The 13,247-nt window shown below is 41.2% G+C and overlaps 1 pseudogene; it reads right to left on the bottom strand.

Moving 5' to 3' along the window:
- Positions 1-7,938: 7,938 nt before the first annotated feature.
- On the bottom strand, positions 7,939-12,826 carry LOC127216512 (F-box-like/WD repeat-containing protein TBL1X; annotated as a pseudogene).
- Between the last annotated feature and the right edge of the window lie 421 nt (positions 12,827-13,247).

Raw genomic sequence — 13,247 nt, 5'->3', positions numbered from 1 at the left:
GATAAAGGATTCTGTGTATGATCACAAACAACTATTTCAGAAAGGTGGTATATAAGAAAGAGCTTGAAGAAAGAAAATCCCTCAGGTTCTTGGCAGTGGACTAGACTAAATAAATCATTTCAAGTTTTGGAAGAGGGGATCTAACCTAGGGTCTTGTGAATACTAGAACAAGTAATCTGTACCTACACTGCATCCTCAGCCTCCAGACTACATTTTTAAAGTCTATTTTTTTTCTTTTGGTTGTTGTTGTGTGCATTATAATAGACTTTGAAATCACATTGATAAAGAATCTTTTGTACCTCCTCTGTCAGGACTACAGAACATGACTAGAGGAAGGATAGTTTGATAGTTTTTTCTATACACATATCTGCACTGTGAAAAAGAGATTACCTTGTCCCAGTAGCTATGGCAACTAACTTATCAGAACAATACAGTGGTAGCTAGTCTGAAGTGATGGAGTTATCGACACGCTCCTAGTGCATGGAAGAAAAGAACATCGAAAACCCTCAACTGAGAAGCTGGGAGTGTTTTTTCTTAGTATTTTTATCTATTTTTCACTCCCATAGTACATCCAAAATGAAGTTTCACTTCCTTTTTCAGCAACAGTGCCCACTCCACCATTAGAAGTTCAACAATAAGTCCAAGTTACTCAACCATAACAAATATACAGAAGGCCATAGTCAGAGCTCTGTAGGCTCTCTTATTGTCCCTTCAGTCTCTGTGAACCTCAGTGAATCCTGATGAGTTGATTCCTTGGGTCATGTTCCCTTCGACCTTCTGACTTCTGGTTCCCTGACATCTGCCTAATGTTTGGCTGTGTATCTGCTCCTAACAGTTTTTGGATGAAGTCTCTCTGATGATGATTATACTAGGCTCCAGTCTACAAGAATAAGAGAGAGTATAGTTAAGAATCATTTCCCTATCCATTCTTCAGTTGAGGGGAATCTAGGTTGTTTCCAGCTTCTGGCTATTACAAATAATGCTACTATGAACATTGTTGAGCAAATGTCCTTGTGGTACAATTGAGCATACTTTGGGTAAATTGTGGTAAATTGAGCATCCTTTGGGTAAAAGAGTGATATCCCTGGATCTTGAGATGGAATGATTCCCAATTTTCTTAGAAACTGCCATATTGACATGCAAAATGGCTGTAAAAGTTTGCACTCTGTCCAGCAGTGAAGGAGTGTTCCCCTGACTCCTGTTTCCTCCCCCCAACATAAGCTATCCTCGTTAATTTTGATCTTATCCATTCTGACAACTGTAAGATGGAATCACAAAGTCATTATGATTTACATTTCCCTGATTATTAAGAATGTTGAGCAATTCCTTAAATGCCTTTTGGTCATTTGAGATTATTTTGATGAGAATTCTCTTTTTAGAGAATTAAATTGTTTTGTGTTTTGATGTCTAGTTTCTTGAGTTCTTTACACATTTTGGAGATCAGCCCTCTGTACAATGTAGGGTTGGTGAAGATCTTTTCCAAAACTATAGGCTGTCATTTTGTCTTATTTACTGTGTCCTTTGCCTTACAGAAGCATTTGAGTTCCAGGAGTCCCCATTTATTGATTGTTGCCTTCAGAGTCTGTGCTACTTGTGTTATGTTCAGGAAGTAGCCTCCTGTGCCAATGTGTTCTAGGCTACTTCACACTTCCTATTCTATCACTTTCAATGTAATTAGATTTATGTTGTGCTACTTGATCCACTTGGACTTGAGCTTTGTGCGTGGAAACAGATATGGATCTATTTGTAACCTTGTACATGTTGACATTCAGTGTTGCCAGCACCATTTGTTAAAGATGCTTTCTGTTTTCCATTGGTTTGGCTTCAGGTGTAAGGAACAATGACATCATGAAATTTACAGGCAGATGGATAGAATAAAACAAACAAACAAAAAATAAATAAAAAAACAAAATAAAAAAACAGAAACCAAACCAAACCAACCAACCAACCAACCAAACAAACAAACAAAATCATCCTGGCCCAGATAATCCAGACTGAGAAACTGAGAAAGATGAAAGACAACCACAGTATGTACTCACTCATAAGTCAATATTAGATGTAAAGCAAAGGATAATCAGACATAGCCCACAGCTCCAGAGAAGTTAAGTAACAAGAAAGGTACTATGAAGGATTCATGGATCACACTGGAAATGGAAATTAGATAAGATCTCCTGAGTAAACTGAGGGAAAGGGGGTGTGGTAAAGCAGAGAGGAGGGGACATGAGAACATGAGAGATAGGATGGTAGGGGAGTGGAGTGGGAGAATGGTTTGGTCATGCCCCAACTTAATGTGTCAGATTTTGTTGACTCCTCATTGGCTGATAGGAATGGATGGGGGGTGTGTTATGTTGGAGTCAAGAGGGAGCAGAAGGAGGAGTGGGAGGGAAAACTATGGTTGGAATGCAAACATAATTTAAAAATAAATTAAGGAATTAATTAAAACATCACTATAGGGCAGACGGTGGAGACACACATCTTTAATCCCAGCACTTGGGAGGCAGAGGCAGGCATATCTCTGAGTTAGAGGACAACCTGGTCTTCAAGAGCTAGTTCCAGGATAGTCTCCAAAGTCACAGAGAAACTCTGTCTTGAAAAACCAATAAATAAATAAATAAATAAATACATAATTTATCCAGCCTCTGATTACTAGCCTGGCAGGTAGTGTTACAGTTGGACTTTCTCTTGTGGTAGTAGTCTCAAGCTGGTCCATTCACTGGTTGACCTCCCCCTAATTTATTTCCTACCTTTACTCCACTACTTCTTGTAGGCAGGACAAATTATAGGCCAAAGGATTTGTGGGTGGCTTGGTATCCCAGTCCCTTCACTAAAAACATGTGTTTCATGACAGGAGTTGTCAAATTCTGGCTCCATATCCCCCATTATTAGATGTCTTAACTAGGGCCATCCTTGTGGATTCATTGAGGTTTCTATTGTGCTGTTTCTAGCTTAGTAGAGGTTCTGCCATTTCAAGGTTTCTCCTGCAGTATTCTCTTTCTCCATCCTCCTTCTACCTGAACCCTCTTATTTCTGTCTCCAGAACTACTCCCCAAACCTTCCTGTGATAACTATTCTATTTCTCCTTCCCAGGGAGATTCATACATCCCCCTCATTGTTACTTAGCTTTACTGAGTCTCTGAATTGTAACATGGTTATTTACGTGTAAGGAGGAGTGTTCCACTGGCTCCATATCCTCAACAGCATGAGCTGTTACTTGTGATTTTGATCCCAGACATTCTGACAGGAGTAAAATGGAATCTCACAATCATGTTCATTTACATTTTTCTGGCAGGTAAGGATGCTGAACATTTCATTAAGTGTTTCTTGGTCACTTGAGATTTCTCTATTGAGAACTCTCTTTTTAGATTTGTACCACATTTTTAAATTGTATTATTGATATTTTGATGTCTATTTTCTTGGGTTCATTGTATATTTTGGAAATCGGTCCTCTGTCAATGTGGGGTTGGCGAAGATCTTTTCCCATTCTGTAGGCTGTCATTTTGTCCTTGGAAAGGTCCTTTGCCATAGATAAGATTTTCAGTTTCATGAGATCATATTTATTAACTGTTGATCTTAGTGTCTGTACTACTGGTATAATATTCGGGAAGTAGTCTCCTGTTCCAATCTATTCAAGAGTACTTCCCACCTTTTCTACTATGAGATTTAATGTATGTAGATTCACAGTGAGGTCTTTGATCTACTTGGACTTGAGTTTTGTGAAGGGTGATAGATATGGATTATTAGCTGTCCTCTATATGACAAAATCCAATTATGCCAGCACCATTTGTTGAAGAAACTTTCTTTTTTATATTGTATAAATTTAGCTTCTTTGTGGAAAATAAGGTGTTCATAGGTATGTGGATACCTCTGGGTGTTCAGTTCTATTGTATTGATCCATTTGTCTATTTTTATAATAAAATCATGCATTTTTAATTACTCTAGCTCTGTAGTAAAGCTTGAAATCTGCAATGGTAATCCCTCTGGAATTTCATTTTCTAGGATTGTTTTTTAGTTATCCTAGGATTTTGTTTTTTCCACATGAAATTGAGTATTATTCTTTCCAGGTCTGTAAATAATTGTGTTGAAATTTTGATGAAGATTAATTACATTGAATCTGTAGATCACATTGGTAAGATATTGGTAAGATAGTCATTGTTATTATGTTGATACTATAAATACATGTACATGGGAGCTCTCTCCATCTTCCAATATCTTCTCCAATTCATTTCCTCAAAGACTTTAAGTTTTTGTCATACATGTCTTTCACTTGCTTGGTTAGAGTTATGTCAATATATTTTATTTGTGGTTTTTGTGAAGGGTGTTGTTTGAAGAGAAAACTGAACCTAGAGACATTATCATAGAATGCCTTGTTTCCTCCACCTATAGTCATTGACAGTTTTGATGATTATAGTAATGTAGGCTGGCATCTATGATCTATTAGTGTCTTTGTGGACTTTGGTCTGTCATGGTATCTTATCAGTTCTGAAGATGTTCACACACCTAAAACCAATCACATGGTGTGATACTAGAAGTATATACATAATAATGTTTCCTCAACTCATCCCTTCTCCCAGTAGGATCTTGATCCTCATGAACAGTATTGAAGAGACAAATCTATTTATTTAGTTAAAGTGAAATTTTACCAGAAGGGAATTAATATTTAAAAGAATACTAAATGTAACTCATTATTCTTTGTTACTTATTGAGATCAGGCTGTAGCCTAGTCTGAGTCACTCTGTATTGTGTGTAACAGTGGTTTCTCAGGCTATTCCTTTCCCCAAGATGTTTCCATTTAAAAGCAGCTTTTTAATCTTGGGTTTCTGTATGAATTAGTGAACACTCTCTGTCTGGCAACACATAGACTAATTGCTTGAAGAGGATATGATGTCATTGTATAAATTTATTGGGGTGTATTTTGATTGTAGAGACCCATAAATATACTATAAATTTACCAAGAGAACCAAGTCTAAGAACTGATCCAATAAATCAGCCCAAGGAAAGATGGTAACTTCCTTTGTCTGGCCTGCAGGAAGTGATGGCTACTTAGCACTGAGTAGCAATCCCCAGTCGTACCTCTGTGTGTCCGTATACATCAGAGAACTCCAAGCTGTCCTTGGTCACTTGGGTAGCACTTTACCTAGCACCACCACTCTTCTGTGACCTGAGCAGTTGTCATCTTCCAACTAGACACGAAATTCTCTTCTTGCTCCAGCTCAGTTCTGTACTCTTTTATTCTGCCACTGACACATCTTCACTTGTAACCCCAACTTTCCTGTAGTTTGAGAACAAGGTCCATCTTTGGATCTGCTTTTGGGTTCATTATCCCATCACTGCATGTTACACTCATCAGTCTCATCTGAGTCAACTCAGATGCTTTTTTTCATTCTCCTTAGTTTGTAACTAGTCTAGAAATTACATATATACATACACACAATTTACTGTGTGCAGTGTGGCATGTGATTTCGCTGTTGATATTAGTAATTAAGATTAGAAAAAGGAATATGAATTCTCCTCAGCCAAATTTCTAAGACAAGCTGTGTTTGTTTGTTTTTGTTTTTGTGAAAAACTGTTACTACTGAAAGTTACATTTTATTTGTTGTATTGCTCAGCTTTTGACCCCGTGGAAAGTCACAACCATGGCTTCTGGTTCTGAAGTGGCCAGCATTTGGACACCATCATTTGCCCTGCTGTCATAGGGCAGGTGCATCATATTTTGTGGTGTAGCTCTTTCATGAGTCCCATTCTGGGAATGACAGCTTCTAACACTTTTCGTTTTAAATCATGTTTTATTCTCGAGTGGTGAACTAACAATTGATAAAGACAGAGTTGAAATTTAAAATGAAAATAAAAAAATAAAAATAGTATGTATAACTGTTTGCATTCATTATATTGAGCAAATAAATGGTAAAATGTGAAACTAAAAATTTATACTTGTATTTATTATGTATGTGCTGTATGCACATGCTTGTACCCATGTTTGTGTACACATGTGCATTTGAGTTGGTTAGTTTTTCTGTAACGTGACCCAAGCTAGAGTCATATGGGAAGAAAAATTTTCAATTGAGAAAATGCCTGTATCGGATTTCTCTGTGAGGAAAAATCTGTGGAACATTTCTTTCTTTACTATATTTAAATGAATTTATTTGTTTAATCTACATTCAGATTGAAGTTTCTCCTTCCTCCCTTTCTCCCAACCCCCACACTCCCCAATCCTCATTCTGTTCCTTCTCCTCCAACCCACAAGCAGGGGGGGGGGGCAGAGGCTGGGATCTGAGGAGCAACACGAGCAGGGCGGTGCAGCAGGGCTCTGTGCAAATGCAATATGAGGGAATGGGCAGGAGATGAGCAGTGGTATCAGGGCCACAGTTGATAAAGGAGTTGTAGGGCAGACAGAAACATCTCACAAGCAGTGGTGTGTCCACCTGGTTATGCAAGGGCCCTGCCTTTCAGTGATGGTGGGGGAAGGGGATGGCGTCTACTGCCTGGGTAAAACCCAGGTCCTGTGAAAATCCTGATCCCACTTCTGACACCAGATATTGTCGAGCGCTATCGCCTTGCCTGCAAGAACGAAGCTCAACAACAGGATTCTTCTGCAGCTATGTTTATTGCGCGACTCATTACAGCAAGTTGAGGGAAGACCCCGAGGAGGAAAAAGGGCTCTGCTTATATAGAGGAGCTGTGTCCGTTACTGACAGTTGCAGAGGAGCTGTGTCCGATACTGACAGGTGCAGCCCACAACGCTCGTAATGGTCACCCCATGACGTGGATCACACATCCGCGCCTTGCTGGCTTATGGATAGGAAACCGGCACCATCTTCAGGAATGGCACCAGTGGCTCTCTACAAGATATCATGGTTTAATAAGGATCAGGATAAACAAATAGGCCAAATAGATGTTTATTCAGGGAGGAATAACTTATGACATAGACAGATGAACACCAGCAGGTTCCACTGGATGCTCTCTTATCCGCATCTAGTCCAGCAAGAGAGCACTCCTGGGCTCCTCCTCAGACTTAGTTCCCCAGGTCACTTCCTCCCCTGTCTCCACCCCACCCTCAATGGGCATGGTCAGTGCCACAGATGTGGACAAAGTGAATATCACACTATAGTTAGGTAACAGCATTATACACAGGCTGTCCCTTCACCACAAAATATGATGCATCTGCCCTATGACAGCAGGGCAAATGATGCTATCCAAATGCTGGCCACTTCAGAAACAGCTGTAGAATGAACTGTTTTATGGGGATGGAGTTCAGGGGTGTGGGCTGCATTCTTCTGCTTGGTCCTCTCATGGCCAGCACTAAATTCTTATCCATGTTCCCCTGCCAGACCAGGGAATTAAATGTTCTTCTCATTTGTTCGTGTGTCTATTGAATTTTTTTGTCCTAGTCTCACAGCCATTGACTTCAAAATAATCCTTATGTGGCTTAGATTCATCTGGGGGGGGGTATAGCCTGGACAACCAGAGATTGTGTAATGTACCCCTATGTTCCATTTACCCATCACCATCCTATAGCAATGTGGAACTTGTCAAATGAAAGCAACACCCTTACAACAGGCTGACTTTTACCAGTTCATCTTCTATAGGCATGAGCAGAATTTTATTTCGGGAACAAATATTGTATTTAGCTGGACTTCCAAAACTGTATTCTAAAGCTAAAGCAGTCTTAGGACAGGAAACATTATATGCACTTATGAAGAAACACATGCTACAATCAAATACTCCACAGAACTCAGGCATTCTTTGCTAAGTGTTTAGGTGCCAGAGTCTAAACACACCGCTCAACGCAGTAACACAACGCTTGGATTTTGAGGGCTCACATAATGTTCAGGTTCTTGGTCTTAAAATGGGTCTCTTGTGCAGGAAGCGCCTCAATGCCCCTGCTGGCTGGTTTCTGGCTCCACATATGGATACTTCCCTCTCCCTCTAAATAATACTTACCTAAGCTGCAGACTGGACCCTGTATACTGCCACTTGCAGCCCCACTGATTTGGCCAAGTCCCTTCTGGTCTGTCCCCCTTTACTAAAAAAAAAAGAAAAGAAAAGAAAAGAAAAGAAAAAAGAGAGAAGAAAAAGAAAATCAAGCACCAAGCCAGTGTTAAGTTATGACAAGAAGCAAACAAAGGTCACCTGATTCAATGTTGGCAAACTACCAGGCAAACAATGCCTTATTTAGTTTAGTTTTTTCTTTAAGAAAAATTCTTTCTTCCTTTCCTCATGTTTTTAAAGCTTTGTCCTAATCTTCTGTAAGAGAAATTGTAAAGTGGGCAGAAATGATTTATCACATTCTACTTGGGTCATAATTCACATTAGGATTCAAACTCTCCCTTGATACTCATTGTCTTCATGAGACTGAGGGGCACAGGAGCCTTTGGGTAGGTTTTGCGAGAGTCACCATCTGTAGCTACACTGCTGCAAGAAAGAAATAACTCATTGGTATGCTGGAGCCACACTGTTGGTCATGATGTTCTCATTTGTGTTCCTATTGCTGAAGTAAATGTGCATGGAACAGTTCAGCATTCTACTTGATGCCAAACCAGTGGGCTCTTCCTCACTAGCTGCCAAATAATCCCATCATTCTTCCATAGGACACTTTCCAATCCACAGTTTTCCTAACTGCCTTTAGATATCCCAGACTGCCAGTGTCTTCTGAGTGTCTTAAATATGAATTTCACAAAACTTTTTATGTCTGATGGCCATTTTAGGATTTTAAAGTCATAAAAATATCTTTAAAAAATACTCTAGGATCTTTCTCTTATAAGTCTTTTTTTCTGTAAAATGTACCCTTCCATGCCTTTTTACATAAAACACTTACTATGCTCTGAAAGTGCTTTGGGACCTAATGTGAAGCAACTATGAGAAAGGGACAGAGAGTAAACGGTGAGTAGGGGTGGGCCGAGAGGGAAGGAGAGTGCTGTCCATCAAAGATCCCTTGTGTGCATGTGGCTATTCCTATGCAGGATTGCATTAAAAATGAGATGGAAAATAAGAAAGAGAGAGAGAGAGAGACAGAGACAGAGACAGAGAGAGAGAACATAAAAGAGGGAGCCAATATTGGTTTGAAGATAAAGTTGAACACAAAGAAAGGTCTAGAGAACTACAAGACTGCTCCCAACTAACAATCTCAGCTTCTGTGGAAAGGCTATCATAAATGCCCTTCCCGGAGAGTGAGATCAACAACTAACTTCTCCATGGAGTCCTCAACTAATGCCTGTTGAAAACAGGAGCAAACACCCATACATAAACACTGAGTCGAACTAGAACCCAGAAGCAGATGGAGAGGACAAGACCATGCGGTAGAAGTACATAGAGACAGCTTACCTGAACAAGGAGGAGCTAAGGGCCACTAGAGTGATAGCTGGGAAGCCAACAGGGGACTGACTCGGACCCCCCTGAATATGGGTCTCAGCCAGAATGTCTGAGCAGTCTAAGAGACCTCAGACAGTGGAGCCAGGATGTATCCCTGGTGCACAAAAGGACTTTGCAAACATATCCCCCATGGAGGGATAACTGCCTTATTCTAGAGATAGGAGAGAAGCCCTAGTCCCTACTTCACATGACCTGTCAGATCTACATGACCCCAACTGGATGGCATTCCCCTACATATGGTATTGTGGTGGGGGGTTGGGAGGGGAGGGTGTTTAGAATGCATGGGAGAGGGCAGAGAGGGCAAAAGGGAGGGAAGGAGGGAGGGAGGGCTGGAGGGGAGGGATGGAGGGAGGGAGAGGGAACTGGGATCGACATGTAAAATAATAAATTAAAAAAAAAAAAAAAAAGAACGCTTTGACTCCAAAATTTAAGTTGAAGAACAAGTTACTGGGGAAAAGTATTTCTATTTTTGTTTCCACAGAAAATGAAAAGATGTGGATTCCTTACAGACTAATGTGGTTTGATCACACCAGACCGCCTGAAACAGTACAAGCTGATCCTACATTCCAAACAGCTGGACAAAACAGCCCTACAGACTACAGCTAGGATATCTGAATCTTCTTCGAATCCTCCAAGACAGCACCCCTTACCAGCAGGAAGTAGTTTGGAAAGAACGACGCCCAAATTCCCAAATATTGTGTATAAATGTTTGTTTTCATTTAATTGGACTTTGTTATATAAAATTAAATAAAATAAATAAATAAATAAATAAATAAATGAGACCACACCAGAGCAAGGACATCAGAGGAAGGGAGGACAGAAAGAATAAGCCAAAAACAGTTTCCATCTGTGGTGGGAGGCCGCCCAGACCACAGAATGTTAGCAGATAGAAAAACCACCAAAGAAGGTTCTAGAAAATACAGCATTGGGATTACAAAGTCACATGTTTCATTGGTACAAGCAGGCCTTGTGGAGAGTAACTATAGTATCCAAATTGATAGAAGGGAAATACCATAAAGGAACAGATTTTTCCTTCCTTTTGGTTTATCACAGCATTTTCTTTTGTTGTTTTTTGTTTGTTTGTTTTATTTTTAAACTTTTTCTCTTTTTTGGCACACCTTACATCTTCCTTCTCTGTTCAATCACGAGAGCCTATTTTGGATGGAAATGAAACCATGCACCACGTAGCTGATGGCTTCATCCTTCCTCAGCTGAGCATTCCATGTGGAAATTATATTCCTGTGATACAACCATGGGTATGACTTTGTATTTGTTTGTCTTCTAAACTCCTGGATGCAGATTGGGCGTGGGGTGATCCTGTGACCTGGGACAGGTGATTTCCAAGTAGATTCAAACAAGTCAAGTTCACACAGTTTGGAGCCCATCATAGGAAGGATGCTGTAATAACACACATCCACTGCTGGTCCATTAGAATTGTTTTGTTTTCCACATTTTGTGTTTTTTTTTTTTTTGGAGATCTGAAACACAGACGAGCCATGAGATGCACTGACACCCACTTTGTCTCTTCGAGCATTCCAGCACACGTCAAATATGCTGCCTGTGCCTCGGTAGCTGTGAACGAGACTTCCACTCTGAGTATTCCAGATATGGACACACTTGTCAAAGGACCCGCTAGCCAAATATTTCCCACCAGGGCTGAATGCCACACTGTAGACAGGCTCCTGATGCTTGTCCAGAGTGTGGATGCAAATGCCTCTCTCCACATCCCACAGTCTAACAGTAGAATCAAATGAAGCACTTGCTAACATGATGTTGGAGTTCGGGTTGCTGGTGGCTGGTCCTGTGGGACTCCACTTGTTGGTATATAATATATCTCTTTGCTGTGAGCTTGGAGGTCATGAGCACATACATCCGGCTTCATACTCCAGATCTTTAATGTCATGTCATCAGAGAAGGAGGCTAGCAACATTCCAGAAGGATCCCATTTGATACCATTTACCTCATTAGTATGTCCTTGGAAGGTTTTGACCAAGTGGTCACAACTAAGTCTACACACATGAATGCACATGCCTGTGCTGCTTGAGTCAAAGGTAGTGTTGTTCTGCCAGTCCACATCAAGGGCAGGTGCTGAATGAAAAGGAAACTGCTGTTTGGCTTCTCCTGTGTGGGCATCCCGAATTATTGTTGTCTTATCCACACCAAAATATAATTCCCCTTTTAGTTCCACTTCAAGGAAAAGATGGGGCCTTTATGTTGACTTAAGGTGCTGGCAAGATTACCACCTTCTATTCTTATTCTTGCAAAACCATCATAGGAACCTGTTGCCAACAGTGTTCCAGTGTGGTGATATCTTTATTACTGGGAAGGTCATGTCAGTCTTCATGTATACAGTGCCTCAGCACAAGCTGTAAGTAGATCCCGTTGCTGTTCTCATTAAGGTTCCGACATGTAAAATAATAATTAATGGAAAAAAAAAATGTTCCATATCCAGAAGCAAGTAGGTCACTAACAGGATCCCAGGCACAAATGAATACCTCAGACTCATGGCATCGAAGAAGGTCGCTTTCCTTGGTGGAATTTCAACATCCCCATCTATTTCCATTCGTTTTGAGTGATTATTTATTGCATGGTCTCCATTCTGTTTCCCATTCACGATGGCTTCTCCATTTTGGTGGGTTTTGCTGAGCAGCAGCTGCTGGTGTTGTAGATTCTATGGTTGTGGCTGTGGCTGCTGTAGCCGCCGCCGCTGCAGCCTCTGCATTGGCTTGCTGCTGAGCGAGCTTCTCCTGAAAGGCTTGTTGTCTTGTCTGTACCACATTGGGCATTACAGCACCTATCAACGATAAGGACTCAATAGGATACCCATCAAATATTGTGCCATCCTCATTGATGCTGATCTCCACAGCAGTTCCTTCTGAAGAATGGAGATGAGGGTAGCTGGTGGCACTAGTGTCCCATTGATGTTGGACTAGCTAATGTGGCTTATGATCCCAAACGTGAAGGCAGAGTGGGAAAACCTGATTTCTGGAGGTAGCGATATACCAGAAAATTCACCTCGTCTTAGCTTCACCTTGCAGAGATGAGGTCTTCCTCATCAAGTGGGAGCCACCCTTGTCACAGTCAGTACATGGAGCAGTGGGCCACCCAGCATCCCATCACAGACCTTGAGAGGTGCCCACAAACACAAGGACCACCTCAGAAGCAAAGCTGGAAAATCCTTTTTCTTCAGACCTCTCTTCTATCTTCAATTACCTCACCGTGAACAGTGCAACTTGTGGCTGTGCTCTGTGCATACTGGCTGGTCCACCTTCACGAGCCTGGGCCCTGCAGAGGCCAAGGAGGGCCAGGTGCCCTGGAGCAGCCGCACCTCCCTCAGCCTGCCACCTAGTACCCAGGAAAAGCTGGTGCTGGAAAGTTTCCTTAGAAAATGGCGGCCAGAGGGTGCTTCACAGGCCGGGCGGGGGCTCTGGCGGACCCATAGCTTCTGGAAAGGCTCCATTTCCTAAAAGTTAACAACCTTCATGAACAGCACCATCAGTTGGGGACAAAGTATTTGGACACATGTGCCTATGAGGAACATTTCACATTCAAACCACAAGACTACCTCCTAAGAAAGGTCTTTCTTAGTCACCCAGAGTCCACTGCCTTTGGAATCCTCATAACACAATAGTTAAGTTTTCTTGTTCTCATTTGGGTTTGGCAGTATTGGTGATTTGATCCAGGACCTCGTGCTCACTAGGCAAGTGGTCTATAGGGGACCTCCTCTTTTTTGTAAATTTTATTTTTTGAGACAAATTCTTGCTTCGTTGTCCAAGCTGGCTCGTGATTTATAACCCCATTTTGACACTCTTCATTCCTCTCTGTGACAGGGCTTTAGGCTGTGTGTGGGAAATGCCTTTCTTATGTGAATTATCTGCTAG

This window comes from Phodopus roborovskii, unplaced genomic scaffold (genome assembly GCF_943737965.1).
Source record: "Phodopus roborovskii unplaced genomic scaffold, PHOROB, whole genome shotgun sequence".
Taxonomy (NCBI): Eukaryota; Metazoa; Chordata; class Mammalia; order Rodentia; family Cricetidae; genus Phodopus; species Phodopus roborovskii.
This window is presented reverse-complemented; position numbering and strand designations above follow the sequence as displayed.